Source organism: Pristiophorus japonicus, chromosome 6 (assembly GCF_044704955.1).
Source record: "Pristiophorus japonicus isolate sPriJap1 chromosome 6, sPriJap1.hap1, whole genome shotgun sequence".
NCBI lineage: Eukaryota > Metazoa > Chordata > Chondrichthyes > Pristiophoridae > Pristiophorus > Pristiophorus japonicus.
The window spans coordinates 77,004,598-77,019,328 of NC_091982.1; positions in this window are offsets into that span (position 1 = coordinate 77,004,598).

Below are 14,731 nucleotides of genomic sequence, written 5' to 3' on the forward strand. Positions count from 1 at the left end.
GTACTCGGGGAAAACAAAGAAGGCAAATAATTTACCTGAATGTGGAGTTGGGATTAACAGGAGTGCTCCTTCCAAGCCCACATTAAAGGAACCGATCGCTGCTCTGCAATCTTCTTCTTAGGCCGTCCCTCGGGGTTGAGGATACTTGCTTCCACACTAATATGAGTTCTCGGGTGACCGATGAACCCAGTGCAGGACCTACAGTCTCTGTCACAGGTGGGCCAGAAAGTGGTTGGAGGGACGAGTGGGTGGGGTGCTTGGGTTGTCGTGCACTCCTTCCACTGTTTGGGCTTGGCTTCCGCGTGCTCCCGGCGAAGAGACACGAGATGTTCAGCGCCTTACTGGATGCCTCTCCTCCATTTTGAGTGGTCTTGGGCTCGGGATTCTCATGTGTTGGCGAGGATGTTGCACTTTTTCCAAGAAGGTTTTGAGGGTGCCCTTGAAGTGTTTCCTCTACCCCCTGGGACTCACTTGCTGTGTCGGAGCTCTGAGCAGAGCGCTGGTTTTGGGGGTCTAGTATTGGGCATGCGGACGATAGTATTGTAAATCAGAACTGATCAAGTGTAGTCAGTGCTTCGATGCTGGGGATGTTGGTGCACCTATCCTGCCAATGAATTTGCAGGATCTTGTGGAGGCAGCATTGGTGGTACTTCTCCAGTGCTTTGAGGTGTCTGCTGTACATAGTCCATATCTTTGAAGCATATAGGAAGGCAGGTATTACTACTAATCTATAGACCATGAGCTTGGTGCCGGGTTTGAGGTGCTGATCTTCAAACATCCTCTTCAAGCAACCGGAGGCTGCACTGGCGCACTGAAGGTGGTCATCGATGAAGTCCAAAGCTGCCTTCAGTGACCCCCTCCCATCACTGCTGCTCCCAACCAGACTCCCAATCCTTGGCTCCGATCACCCTTCTGCTCCCGACTCAAGTCCCGAATCCCACGATCTTCGACACTGATCCCCGACCTAGGCTCAACTCATGCCACCATCTCCATTCCCGACCCAGAATCAAGCCACCTTATCGAGCCCCGACTCATGGTCTGATCTCTGGACTCTCAGCTGCACGTTCCCTTGCTACCCGGATTCTCGGACATTCCATCCTCGGACCTACTTACCTGCGGTCCGCAGCAACGCTAGCAGCAGCCCGGTTTTTCACTACTCTTCGCTAGCACGCAATTGCATGTATCAGCTCCATTATAATGAAGTTTGAGGAAGTTCCCGTGTGTGATGCCCACTCTGCTGGCTGAGTTAGCTGATCTGAGCTGGGGCTAGGGTAGATTTGGTAGGTTCCAGTTGAGTCAGGGAGAGGAATATTAGTGAGGCTATCCATCCATGACTGCCATCCATTTGTTCAAAAAAGGGAGTAAAGATAAACCCAGAAATTGCAGGCCAGTCAGTTTAACCTCTGTAGTGGGGAAGCTTTTAGAAACAGTAATCAGGGACAAAATTAACAGTCACTTGGATAGGTGTGGATTAATTAAGGAAAGCCAGCACAAATTCAGTAAAGGCAAATCGTGTATGACCAACTTGATTGAGTTTTTTGATGAGGTAACAGAGAGGGTGGATGAGGGTAATATGGTTGATGTTGTGTTCATGGATTTCCAAAAGGCGTTCGACAGAGTTAAACACAATTGGCTTGCCAGCAAAATTGAAGCCCATGGAATAAAAGGGACAGTGGCAGCAAATTGGCTAAGTGACAGAAAACAGAGGGTGTGGTGAACGGTTGTTTTTCGGACTGTAAGAAGGTATACAGTGGTGTTCCCCAGAGGTAGGTTCCACTGCTTTTCTTGATTTATATTAATGACTTGGAATTGGTTGTACAAGGCACAATTTCTAAATTTGCAGATGTCACAAAACTTGGGAGTGTAGTGAACAGTCAGGATGAGAGTGATAGACTTCAGGAAGACATGGGCGAACACGTGGCAGATGAAGATTAACACAGGAAAATGTGAAGTAGAAACATAGAAACATAGAAAATAGGTGCAGGAGTAGGCCATTCGGCCCTTCGAGCCTGCACCGCCATTCAATGAGTTCATGGCTGAACATGCAACTTCAGTACCCCATTCCTGCTTTCTCGCCATACCCCTTGATCCCCCTAGTAGTAAGGACTACATCTAACTCCTTTTTGAATATATTTAGTGAATTGGCCTCAACAACTTTCTGTGGTAGAGAATCCCACAGGTTCACCACTCTCTGGGTGAAGAAGTTTCTCCTCGTCTCGGTCCTAAATGGCTTACCCCTTATCCTTAGACTGTGACCCCTGGTTCTGGACTTCCCCAACATTGGGAACATTCTTCCTGCATCTAACCTATCTAAACCCATCAGAATTTTAAACGTTTCTATGAGATCCCCTCTCATTCTTCTGAACTCCAGTAAATACAAGCCAGTCTTTCTTGATATGTCAGTCCCACCATCCTGGGAGTCAGTCTGGTGAACCTTCGCTGCACTCCCTCAATAGCAAGAATGTCCTTCCTCAAGTTAGGAGACCAAAACTGTACACAATACTCCACGTGTGGCCTCACCAAGGCCCTGTACAACTGTAGTAACACCTCCCTGCCCCTGTAAATGCATTTTGGTAGAAAGAATGAGGAGAGGACATATAAACTAAATGGTACTATCCTAAAGGGGGTGCACAAACAGAGAGATCTGGGGGTTATGTGTATCATTGAAGGTGGCAGGACAGGCTGAGAAAGCAGTTCAAAGGGTTTTCAGGTTCCTGGGCTTCATAAATAGAAGTATAGAGCACAAAAGTGTGGAAATTATGATGAACCTGCGTAAAACACTGGTTCGGCCCTAACTGGAGTACTGTGTCCAATTCTGGGCACCACACTTTAGGAAGGATGTGAAGGCCTTAGAGAAGGTACAGACAAGATTTATGAGAATGATTCCAGGAATTAGGGACTTCAGTTACGTTGATAGACTGGAGAATCTGGAGTTGTTTTTCTTGGAGCAGAGAAGATTGAGAGGAGATTTGCTAGAGGTGTTCAAAATCATGAGGAGTCTGGACAGGGTAGATAGATACAAACTATTCCCATTGGCAGAAGGTTCGAGAACCAGCGGACACAGATTTAAGGTGATTGGCAAAAGAACTAAAGGCGACGCAAGAAAAACCTTTTTTACGCAGCGAGTGGTTAATGCACTGCCTGAAATGGTGGGGAAGGCAGACTCAATTTTATATTTCAAAGGGGAGTTGGATAAGGATCTGAAGGAAAAAAATATGCATGGCTACGGATATAGGGCAGGAGAGTGGGACTAGCTGAGAGGGGGCATGGGCTTGATGGGCCGAATTGCCTTCTTCTGTGCTGAAACCATTCTATGATCCAGTGACCCCCAGCTGGAAGTGCATTTGTGTAGATGCTAGAATGAGATAGGATAATACACTCCTCTGATATCTGCTTTGGACTCTTCACCTTACTGTCGTACAGATACAATGTCTGAAATCTGACAACCTCGAGACCAAGACCATGCCGGTTTTTGGATTTTTCCGGATTTCAGACAAGAAAATCAATACATCTGAAATGCAGCAACCTCGGGACCGAAACTGAAACGGTTTTCAGATTTTTCAGATTTCAGACCTCGCTGTTGGCGCTCCTAGCCACCCGCCGATCCTCCGCTCCTCGCTACCCACCGATTCCCGCCGCTCTTCCACTCCTTGCCGCCCACCGATTCTCGCCGCCCGTGGCTCCCCGCTGCATTTTTTTTTTAACCAGTTTTTACCGGTTTCCTCATCTCTCACTGCCCAGTGTCGCCATCTTGACCACCTCAAAAATGTCAGTTTTTTGACAATTCCGATTTTCGGACAGCCGGATTCGAGACGTTGTGCCTGTAAAACATGCCAGCACTCACTATAAACACTCACATACAAATAAAGGACACTCTGGCCATTGGGTAACTGGCACCCGTGGAACTGTAGCCCATAAAGAAATGAATATCTTCAACAATAATAACAACTACCATACATGTAGTGTCTTTAATATAAAAAATGTCCCAAGGTATTTCCCAGAAGAAGCTTATGAAAAGTGATAGGTGAGCAAGCAAAGGAGAGATCAAAGCTTAGTCAAAGAGATGCATTTTGAAGAAGTTTTTAAAAGGAGAAATGAGAGCTAGAGACATTTGGGCAGGGAATTCCAGAGAGGAGTTACTTATCATCATCATCACCATAGGAAGTCCCTCGAAATCGAGGAAGGCTTGCTTTCACTCTAAAAGTGAATAACTCAGCTGTACAGTCCAATGCGGGAAATACAGTCTCTGTAACAGGTGGGGCAGAGAATGGTTGAAGGAGAGGGCGGGTGGGGAGCCTCCTTCCGCTGTCTGCACTTGGTTTCTGCATGCTCTCGGTGACGAGACTCGAGGTGCTCAGCGCCCTCCCGAATGCTCTTCCTCCACTTTGGGCGGTCTTGGGTCAGGGATTCCCATGTGCTGGTGGGGATGTTACACTTTATCTAGGAGGCTTTGAGGGCGTCCTTGAAACGTTTCCTCTGCCCACCTGGGGCTCACTTGCCGTGTAGGAGTTCCAAGTAGAGCACTTGCTTAGGGAGTCTCGTGTCAGGCATGCAGACGATGTGGCCCGCCCAACAGAGCTGTTCGAGTGTGGTCAGCGCTTCGATGCTGGGGATGTTGGCCTGGGCGAGGACACTGACGTTGGTGTGTCTATCTTCCCAGGGGATTTGCAGGATCTTGTAGAGGCAGCGCTGATGGTACTTCTCCAGCACTTTGAGGTTTCTGCTGCATATAGTCCACATTTCTGAGCCATATAGGAGGACAGGTATCACTACTGCCCTGTAGACCATAAGCTTGGTGCCAGATTTGAAGTCCTCATCTTCAAACACTCTCTTCCGAAGATGACCGAAGGCTGTGCTGGCGCACTGGAGGCGGTGTTATCGATGTCTGCCCTTGCTAATAGTAGATTCCCAAGGTATGGAAAATAGTCGATGTTGTCCAAGGCTGAGCCATAGATTTTTATGACCGGGGGGCAATGCTGTGCGACAGGGTCAGGTTGGTGGAGGACCTATGTCTTACGGATGTTTAGCGTAAGGCCTATGCTTTCATACGGTGAAGGTGTTGACGATGACTTGTAGTTCGGCCTCTGAGTGTGTGCAGATGCAAGCATCGTCTGCGAACTGTAATTCGATGACAGAGGATGGGACAACCTTGGAGGTGTCGTAGGTTGAACAGGTTCCCATTGGTTCTATAGTTTAGTTCCACTCCAACGGGGAACTTGCTGATAGTGAGATGGAGCATTGCAGCAAGGAAGATAGATTGGCGAATGATACTGAAGGGGTTGACTGTGGATGGGCAATGGCAGAAATTTAGAGACTGCATGGATGAACTACAACAATTGTACATTCCTGTCTGTCGTAAAAATAAAAAAGGGAAGGTGGCTCAACCGTGGCTATCAAGGGAAATCAGGGATAGCATTAAAGCCAAGGAAGTGGCATACAAATTGGCCAGAAATAGCAGCGAACCCGGGGACTGGGAGAAATTTAGAACTCAGCAGAGGAGGACAAAGGGTTTGATTAGGGCAGGGAAAATGGAGTACGAGAAGAAACTTGCAGGGAACATTAAGACGGATTGCAAAAGTTTCTACAGATATGTAAAGAGAAAAAGGTTAGTAAAGACAAACGTAGGTCCCCTGCAGTCAGAATCAGGGGAAGTCATAACGGGGAACAAAGAAATGGCGGACCAATTGAACAAGTACTTTGGTTCGGTATTCACTGAGGAGGACACAAACAACCTTCCGGATATAAAAGGGGTCGGAGGGTCTAGTAAGGAGGAGGAACTGAGGGAAATCCTTATTAGTCGGGAAATTGTGTTGGGGAAATTGATGGGATTGAAGGCCGATAAATCCCCAGGGCCTGATGGACTGCATCCCAGAGTACTTAAGGAGGTGGCCTTGGAAATAGTGGATGCATTGACAGTCATTTTCCAACATTCCATTGACTCTGGATCAGTTCCTATGGAGTGGAGGGTAGCCAATGTAACCCCACTTTTTAAAAAAGGAGGGAGAGAGAAAACAGGGAATTACAGACCGGTCAGCCTGACATCGGTAGTGGGTAAAATGATGGAATCAATTATTAAGGATGTCATAGCAGTGCATTTGGAAAGAGGTGATATGATAGGTCCAAATCAGCATGGATTTGTGAAAGGGAAATCATGCTTGACAAATCTTCTGGAATTTTTTGAGGATGTTTCCAGTAGAGTGGACAAGGGAGAACCAGTTGATGTGGTATATTTGGACTTTCAGAAGGCTTTCGACAAGGTCCCACACAAGAGATTAATGTGCAAAGTTAAAGCACATGGGATTGGGGGTAGTGTGCTGACATGGATTGAGAACTGGTTGTCAGACAGGAAGCAAAGAGTAGGAGTAAATGGGGACTTTTCAGAATGGCAGGCAGTGACTAGTGGGGTACCGCAAGATTCTGTGCTGGGGCCCCAGCTGTTTACACTGTACATTAATGATTTAGACGAGGGGATTAAATGTAGTATCTCCAAATTTGCGGATGACACTAAGTTGGGTGGCAGTGTGAGCTGCGAGGAGGATGCTATGAGGCTGCAGAGCGACTTGGATAGGTTAGGTGAGTGGGCAAATGCATGGCAGATGAAGTATAATGTGGATAAATGTGAGGTTATCCACTTTGGTGGTAAAAACAGAGAGACAGACTATTATCTGAATGGTGACAGATTAGGAAAAGGGGAGGTGCAAAGAGACCTGGGTGTCATGGTACATCAGTCATTGAAGGTTGGCATGCAGGTACAGCAGGCGGTTAAGAAAGCAAATGGCATGTTGGCCTTCATAGCGAGGGGATTTGAGTACAAGGGCAGGGAGGTGTTGCTACAATTGTACAGGGCCTTGGTGAGGCCACACCTGGAGTATTGTGTACAGTTTTGGTCTCCTAACCTGTGGAAGGACATTCTTGCTATTGAGGGAGTGCAGCGAAGGTTCACCAGACTGATTCCCGGGATGGCGGGACTGACCTATCAAGAAAGACTGGATCAACTGGGCTTGTATTCACTGGAGTTCAGAAGAATGAGAGGGGACCTCATAGAAACGTTTAAAATTCTGACGGGGTTAGACAGGTTAGATGCAGGAAGAATGTTCCCAATGTTGGGGAAGTCCAGAACCAGGGGACACAGTCTAAGGATAAGGACCGAGATGAGGAGGAATTTCTTCACCCAGAGAGTGGTGAACCTGTGGAATTCTCTACCACAGAAAGTTGTTGAGGCCAATTCACTAAATATATTCAAAAAGGAGTTAGATGAAGTCCTTACTACTAGGGGAATCAAGGGGTATGGTGAGAAAGCAGGAATGGGGTACTGAAGTTGCATGTTCAGCCATGAACTCATTGAATGGCGGTGCAGGCTAGAAGGGCCGAATGGCCTACTCCTGCACCTATTTTCTATGTTTCTATGTTTCTATGTTTCTATTGAGAAGAGCGCTGGTGCGATGACACAGCCCTGCTTGACCCCGGTCTGGATGTGGATTGGGTCTGGGGTGGATCCGTTGGTCAGGATCACGGCTTGCATGTCGTTGTGGAGCAGACAGAGGATGGTGACAAACTTTTGGGGCAGTTGAAACGGAGGAGGATGCTCCACAGTCCCTCATGGTTGACAGTGTCAAAGGCCGTTGTGAGGTCAAAGGAGGCCTCTAGAGGGTAAGTTACACGGGCCTGGCTACTGATACTGAGGCAAAAGGAATGGGATGCACTAGAGGCAGGTTTTGGGAAAAACCAAGTGTTTGGGGTGTAGGGGAGGAAGTTGTGCAGTTGAGGGTAGGACAAGGCTATGGAAGGATTTTAAGATGAGAATGAAGATTTCTAATTTAAGGTGTTGGGGACAGGGAGTCAATGTAAGTCAGCGAGGACAAAGATGATGGCTGAGTGGGATTTAGCGCAAGACCGGAAACGTGCAACAGGGTATTCAACAAGTTGTAGTTTATGGAGGATGGAAGGCCAGAAAAGAGATTGTTGGAATAGTTGAGTCTAGAGGTGACAAAGGGATGTAGAAGGATTTAAGTAGTGAAGGTGCTGAGGTAGGGGTGGAGATAAGCAATATTGTATAATTATAAGAAGGCAATCTTAGTGATAGAGAGAATATGGGTTCTGAAACTCAGCTCGGGGCAAAAGAGGGCTGCATCTATGAAATAAATTGGTAGATAAAATGGCAAGATAAATAAATATATCTATAATATATTAAAAATCTTGTGTCGGCACACACTTCTTGTCCACACCACTTGGTTTCTGACACTTTTGAGTATTTTTCTCATTCTAATTTCCTATTATTCTCTTTTCCTTTAATGCAGTCTTTTCACCTTCCTGCCTGCTCTCCCCCTGTAAAACTATAGATCAAATCACATTTCTCTTTCTGTCTCTTTACCCCCCCCCCCCTACACACACACACTTTCCCTCCATTCCTCCTCCCCTCCCTTCCTCCTTCTTTCTCCTCCCTTTCTTATTTCTCTTCCTCTCCTTCCTGCCCAACCCTTATTTACTCCAGTCCTTTTCCTCCCTTTTTTCTTTGCTCCCTTTCTCTGCACATCTCTCGACCTTCTTTCTTTCCACTTCCCATCTTTTCAGTCATCCTCTTCCCCACCTCCCTCTTTACCCCATCAGCATTCCCTGTTGCTTCCTTCTTCCTCTTGCCTATTTTCCATCTTCCCTCCTTCATCCACTCCCCTTCCCCTAGCCCTCTGGCAGCAAAGTGTAATTACAGCAAGACATGTTTAAATACGCAGTTTCCATTATAAATGTGGACATTGGAATTTATAATGGAATATAATAAGGGCAGTATTTATGACTTTAAAACGGGAACTGAATGTTATCTGGCTGCTCTGGTCCAATTATTCCTTGCTCTCTAACCTCACTTCACTTGAAGGTTACATTTGCTCTTAATTCCATGGGAGATTGACTGCAATAATTTGCAATTATATAGCACCTTTAATGTAGTAAAACGGCCCAAGGTGTATCACAAGAGCGTTATCAAACATAATTTGACACCGAGCCACATAAGGAGCTATTATGATAGGTGACCAAAAGGTTTTAAGAGGCATTTTTAAGGAGGAGGGAGAGGTAGAGAGGCTAAGGGAGGGAATTCCAGAGCTTGGGGCCCAGGCAGCTGAAGGCACGGCCTCCAATGGTGAGTGATTAAAATGGGGGATGGAGGTGCATTGGAGCAGCACCGAGATCTCGGAGGATTGTAGGACTGGAGGAGGTTACAGAGATAGGGATGCCATTCAGTTGTGATCAGATCTTCCCTTTCTCAGTTACAGCAATACTTTACTTCAAACGTGCTTATCAGTGGTTTCCATTTTCCACATCAGCATTTCTAAAGGACAAAACGCACGGTCTGTAAATAATAGCTCACCACCCTGTCAGCACCAACTGCTTATAACACAAAGCCAGAGGCTAATCCGAATGCGGGAAATTATAATGTAATTGCCGGTACTCCTGAATAATGGATAAGCACCACATGCCCAAAATAGATGTACATGGACTGAGTTTTCATGTTTGAAGAGCAGGCAGTAATGTAAAAGAGATCACTATAATGGCTGGTTGGACACAGGAGATGAAAAATGCCATTGAATGAAACTCCTCCCTACAAATATATGATCCATCTGACTGATGTGCTCTGATATAAACTGAAACTGGATATAATTCCGAGTCCAAATTTACACTTGGTGTTTTGTAAATGTTCTTTCTTTTTCTTAATTCAATGGTTGCATTCCTTCAAGTGCACGATTACTGAGCCTTTTACCCCATGCACAAATCGCCTGAGCGCGTGACTAGGGTGTGTTGGAGCACGCGTCTGTAAAGGAAGCCGCCAGGTTTCCCCTGTAAATGAAGGATTCCTTGTTTAGACCTGCACTCTAACCACCCGCATGGTTGATATTCACGGAGTTCAAGTAATTTAGTCACAGAATTGACAAGGACCTGGGAGAATATCTTCCCCACCCATGGTTGTTTTCTGTTAACTTTTGTTTGTGTTCTGCTGAAAATGTGGACTGATCAAGGTTCGGGATGTTATGGAAACTGGAACACTTTCTCATGTTAGGCACTCTGCATCAGTACTCAGCACTTACAGTGACAGCACAACTGAGCAGCCACATCAAGTCCATTTACTTTACCCAAATCTCCACCTACTTCATCAGTGTGGCGTTTCCATTTCCTACACCTTTTAATTGGGAATAACATAATCAAATAGTTCCGCTACTGTTCTCTGAAATTGAATGTATAATTCATGTCACGGTGCACATTTTAGTGCCCGTTATGTAATTCCGGTAACTGAGTTATGCATTGGTATGGCTCAAAAGCTCTTTTAACAACTAGCAATCAGTAAGTAGATTTATGCACAGATGCAATTTATGGGAAACCAAATTTAATTCCAGATTAAATCTAGAACATAAGGGAAGATAATACAATGACAAGCGCTCATAATACCGCAATATTATCACCAGGCATTGGAGCAATTAGCTTCAGTAATGGTGATTCAGCATCATTTTGTACAATTTAAAAAAAACTATTATCTAAATTCTACTTTTAATATTGCTTTGGAAATGGCAATACAGTGTCCTGTGGAAAAGGTGTTCATGCAGAGTTAATAAATTATTTGCTTGAATATTTAATCATGGGTGCCCTCAGACAGATTAGATTAAATCCAGTGCATTCAACCTCTTACCCCCAAGAAAATGAACCATCTCAATAAATATAAATCTGGTGAGTTTTTGCAGTAACCTTACATTTTGTTAATTAGAAGGCCAAAGAATAATCTCTCTCAGGTTGGGCTGGGTCGTGGAGTCATCTCTCAGCTCACTCAGAGACAACTACAGGAGCATTTCTACACCGAACAGGAAACCTCCAGAATCATCCTGTCTGCATAATAGCTATGGTTATTATTTGTATAACTTTATTTTACGTTCTGGCCGATGGGCTCAGCCAATATGAGCAGTAGTGCCTATGTACCGACATTGTGGAAGGCTCCATTAAAGCTCCATGACACAAAGATAGGTGGAATTGTAGGCAGTGTGGATAAAAGCATAAGATTACAAAGGGATATCGGCAGATTAAGTGAATGGGCAAAACTGTGGCAAATGGATTTCAATGTCAGCAAATGCAAGCTCATCCACTTTGGACCTAAAGAAGATAGAACAGGGTACTTTCTAAATGGTGAAAAGCTAAAAACAGTGGGGATCCAAAGAGACTTGGGGGTCCAGGTACATAGATCATTAAAATATAATGAAGAGGTACAGAAAATAATCAAAAAGGCTAATGCAATGCTGGCCTTTATATCTAGAGGACTAGAATACAAGGGAATAGAAGTTATGCTGCAGCTATACAACCCCCTGTTTAGACCACACCTGGTGTACTGTGAGCAGTTCTGGCACCACACCTTAGGAAGGATGTAGTGGCCTTGGAGGGAGTGCAGCATTGGTTTACCAGAAGAATACCTGGACTTCAAGGATTAAGTTAAAAGGAGATTAAACAAATTAGCGTTGTATTGCCTAGAATTTAGAAGGTTAAGCTCCAATAGGGAAGCTATGGTGAACCTACTCTAGAAAATAAATCCCACTGTAAAAGGACAGAGATATTCATTGTCATGTTGCTCTATATATTGCCAAAGCAGGTGCTTCACTTTTAAAAGCTGCAAATGATCATTAATTTTTCTTATCTTCACAAACAAAGCTTTGGTATGTCACAATTGAAAGCAGCAGTGTGTTGTGGAGTATTCAATGCAATTCTGTGAGATACACTGAGACAACTTGCTTTTAAATGTGGAAGGGGAAGGCCTTAGTCTGCTTAGGTAAGCATTTGGCTGGGTCAAAGCGACTCGACTCAAAATGGGTTCAACTGAAAGGTTGCACCATTGATCTCAGCCGCACACGAGGGATGTAAATGATGAATAATCAATAACCATGGGCTTCACAAAGCAATGAATCGCAACTGGATGGAATAGAATCTCTCAGGCTATATATTTCCATTTTTATTAATTTCTTATCCAAATAACACGTCTCAGTAATGGTGACTTAGCACAATACTGTACAATTAGTGATACCACTCTTTTCTTTAAACTGATATTTAAATCCTAGATTTAATATTGCTTTAGAAATAGCAATACAGTCTCCTGTAGAAAAGGTGTCCATGCAGAGATGATAAATCATTTTGTTGAATATTTAATAATGGATGCCCTTGGATAGATCAGATTAAGTCCTGTGCATTCAACCGCTTAATCACACTTGCTAAGCACCCCCAAGAAAATGAACCATCTCAATGAAAATACATCTTGATGAGTTCATGCATTAGCCGTAGATTTAGTTCATTAAAAGGACAAAACCATAATCTCTATGGGCTGGGTGGTGAGGCCATCTCTCACCTCACTCACTGAGAACTGCAGGAGCATTCCTGCTCCCAATCTGCCCGCACAATAACTATGGTTATTATTTTTGTAATCGTATTTTTGGTATGATTATTGCAACTTTACATGTTTCACATTCAATTAAACACAATTCAACTTAACTAGCACAGGGTGAATAAGAGCTCAATTCACTCAATCAGCCATTTTGCAGATTGAACCACAGCCTGCTCCACACACGTTATAAACAGGACCCTAGTGCTCCACACACACACACACATTGTAAACAGGACACTCATCATCATAGGCAGTGCTTCGAAATCGACTTGCTTCCACTCCAAAAGTGAGTTGTCAGGTGACTGAACAGTCCAATACGGAAACTACAGTCTCTGTCACATGTGGGACAGACTGAGTTCAAAACAGTCATTGGAGGAAAGGGTAGGTGGGGAGTCTGGTTTGCCGCACACTCCTTCAAATGCCTGCACTTGTTTTCTGCATGCTCTTCGCGACGAAACTCGAAATGCTCAGTGCCCTCCTAGATGCTCTTCCCCCACTTAGGGTGGTCTTTGGCCACGGACTCCCAGGTGTTGGTGGGGACGTTGCACTTTATCAAGGAGGCTTTGAGGGTGTCCTTGAAACGTTTCCTCTGCCCACCTGGGGCTTGCTTGCCATGTAGGAGCTCTGAGTAGAGCGACCCACACATTGTTAACAGGACCCTAATGCTCCACACACACACGTTATAAGCAGGAAGCCTGGCTGGAGCAGGAAGGAGGACCGGGAACAACAGAAAAGCATGAAATATATTCAGCTTTTCTAATCTTGGGCTCTCAATGAGGCCTTATATGCATGAAGAAGTTTACTGTAAAGTAAGTGTATGAGATGAATGACCAGTAAAACTGTTTGTAGCGGTATTGGTTGAGGGATAAGTGTCAGCCAGGACACCAGGTGATCTCCCCTGCTCTTCAGATAATGTCATGGTATCTCTTATGTCCATCTGAGAGAGAACACATGTTCAAACTCGACATTTTGGCCCCGATCACGGCAGGGGTGTGTTGTGGGGAGGAGTGCCGGGTGGGCGGTGCAGAGAGTCGGCTTTCAACTGTGAAGTTTTAACTCTAAAGTGTGCGTAGTTTGACACAGCCGGTTCCCCACCCTGATGTCAGCCGGATAGACAACTTGGCATCCAGCCAGGCGGGGAAGACTCCGGAGTAGACCGCTGCCCAGTTAGGGAGCCTGCAGGTTCCACTGGGAGCGTGAGGACCAATCCCCGTCCCCGGGGAGGTGTGTGGCGATGAGTTTACGACCCTAGGAAACGTGGCTGGTCAGGGTTAAATCTGAGCCTGCCAGCCTCATTAAAATATTTGAATTGCCAACCAGTCTCCTAGGTGCGGGTTGGCTGCTTGCCCGCTGCCCCGGATCCGTTAAACCCGGAAATGGACGGGGTGAAGTCAAGTTTGAGATTTTAAACATTTTGACATCTCACCTATCTCCAACCCACCTGTTTTGGGGGGTTAAAATTCACCCCCAAATATTTGTGCTAAAGTGGTCAATGTTTGGAATGGATTCTGAGCAGAGCATTAAAAGTGAAAACTTTGGAATCATTGCTTTCAGTAGGAGGGGGAAGAACTTTGGCAGAGAAAAAAATGTAAATATATTTCTCACATTGGGAACCAAAGGGTACAGGAATTGTGCAGGAAGGTGAAGTTGAGTTAGATCAGCCAAGATCTTATTGAATGACGGAGCAGGCTCGAATGGCCAGTTGGCCTGCTCCTGCTCCTAATGCTTATGTTATTATTTGTTAATTAAAATGAAAATTCTCATTGCTGCTTTATTAAATTATTTTTTCTTCAAAAGGCAGAAAACTGGTTATCAAACAAAACGTAAACAACATTCATATTGTGAGCACACAAGGAGATCCTTCGTGTGCAGCAACTTTTGGTTGTCAGCTCTCGGGTATTGCAGCTTTTTCTTAAGTTCTTTCCATTGTTGATGGGTTGTCTTGTGACAAATCATTTACCAAATTTATTTGAGTGTAACTTTTCCTTACCGACAGTACAATTAAACAGAAATTTACTGTCAAAATTTATCATTGTGAGGCTAAAATTGGAATTTTAAGTAATTGTCCACTGACAGGTGTAAATACTGCCTTAGATTTTAAAAAATGTTTCTTTCTTTGAATATCTCACTGTATAACGGTTTATTTTGTACAATTATACACACCTGCTAAATGTGCAAGACAGTCAACAATTGCAATTAACATACAAAATACAGTGTTTCTCTCATTATTCCACTGCCAACCTCAAGCAAACCAGAGGATGAATATATCTAAACTTGAAGTACTTTCTCGGAATCAGATTCTTAACTTTATTTTGAGATGATTTATTTTATATA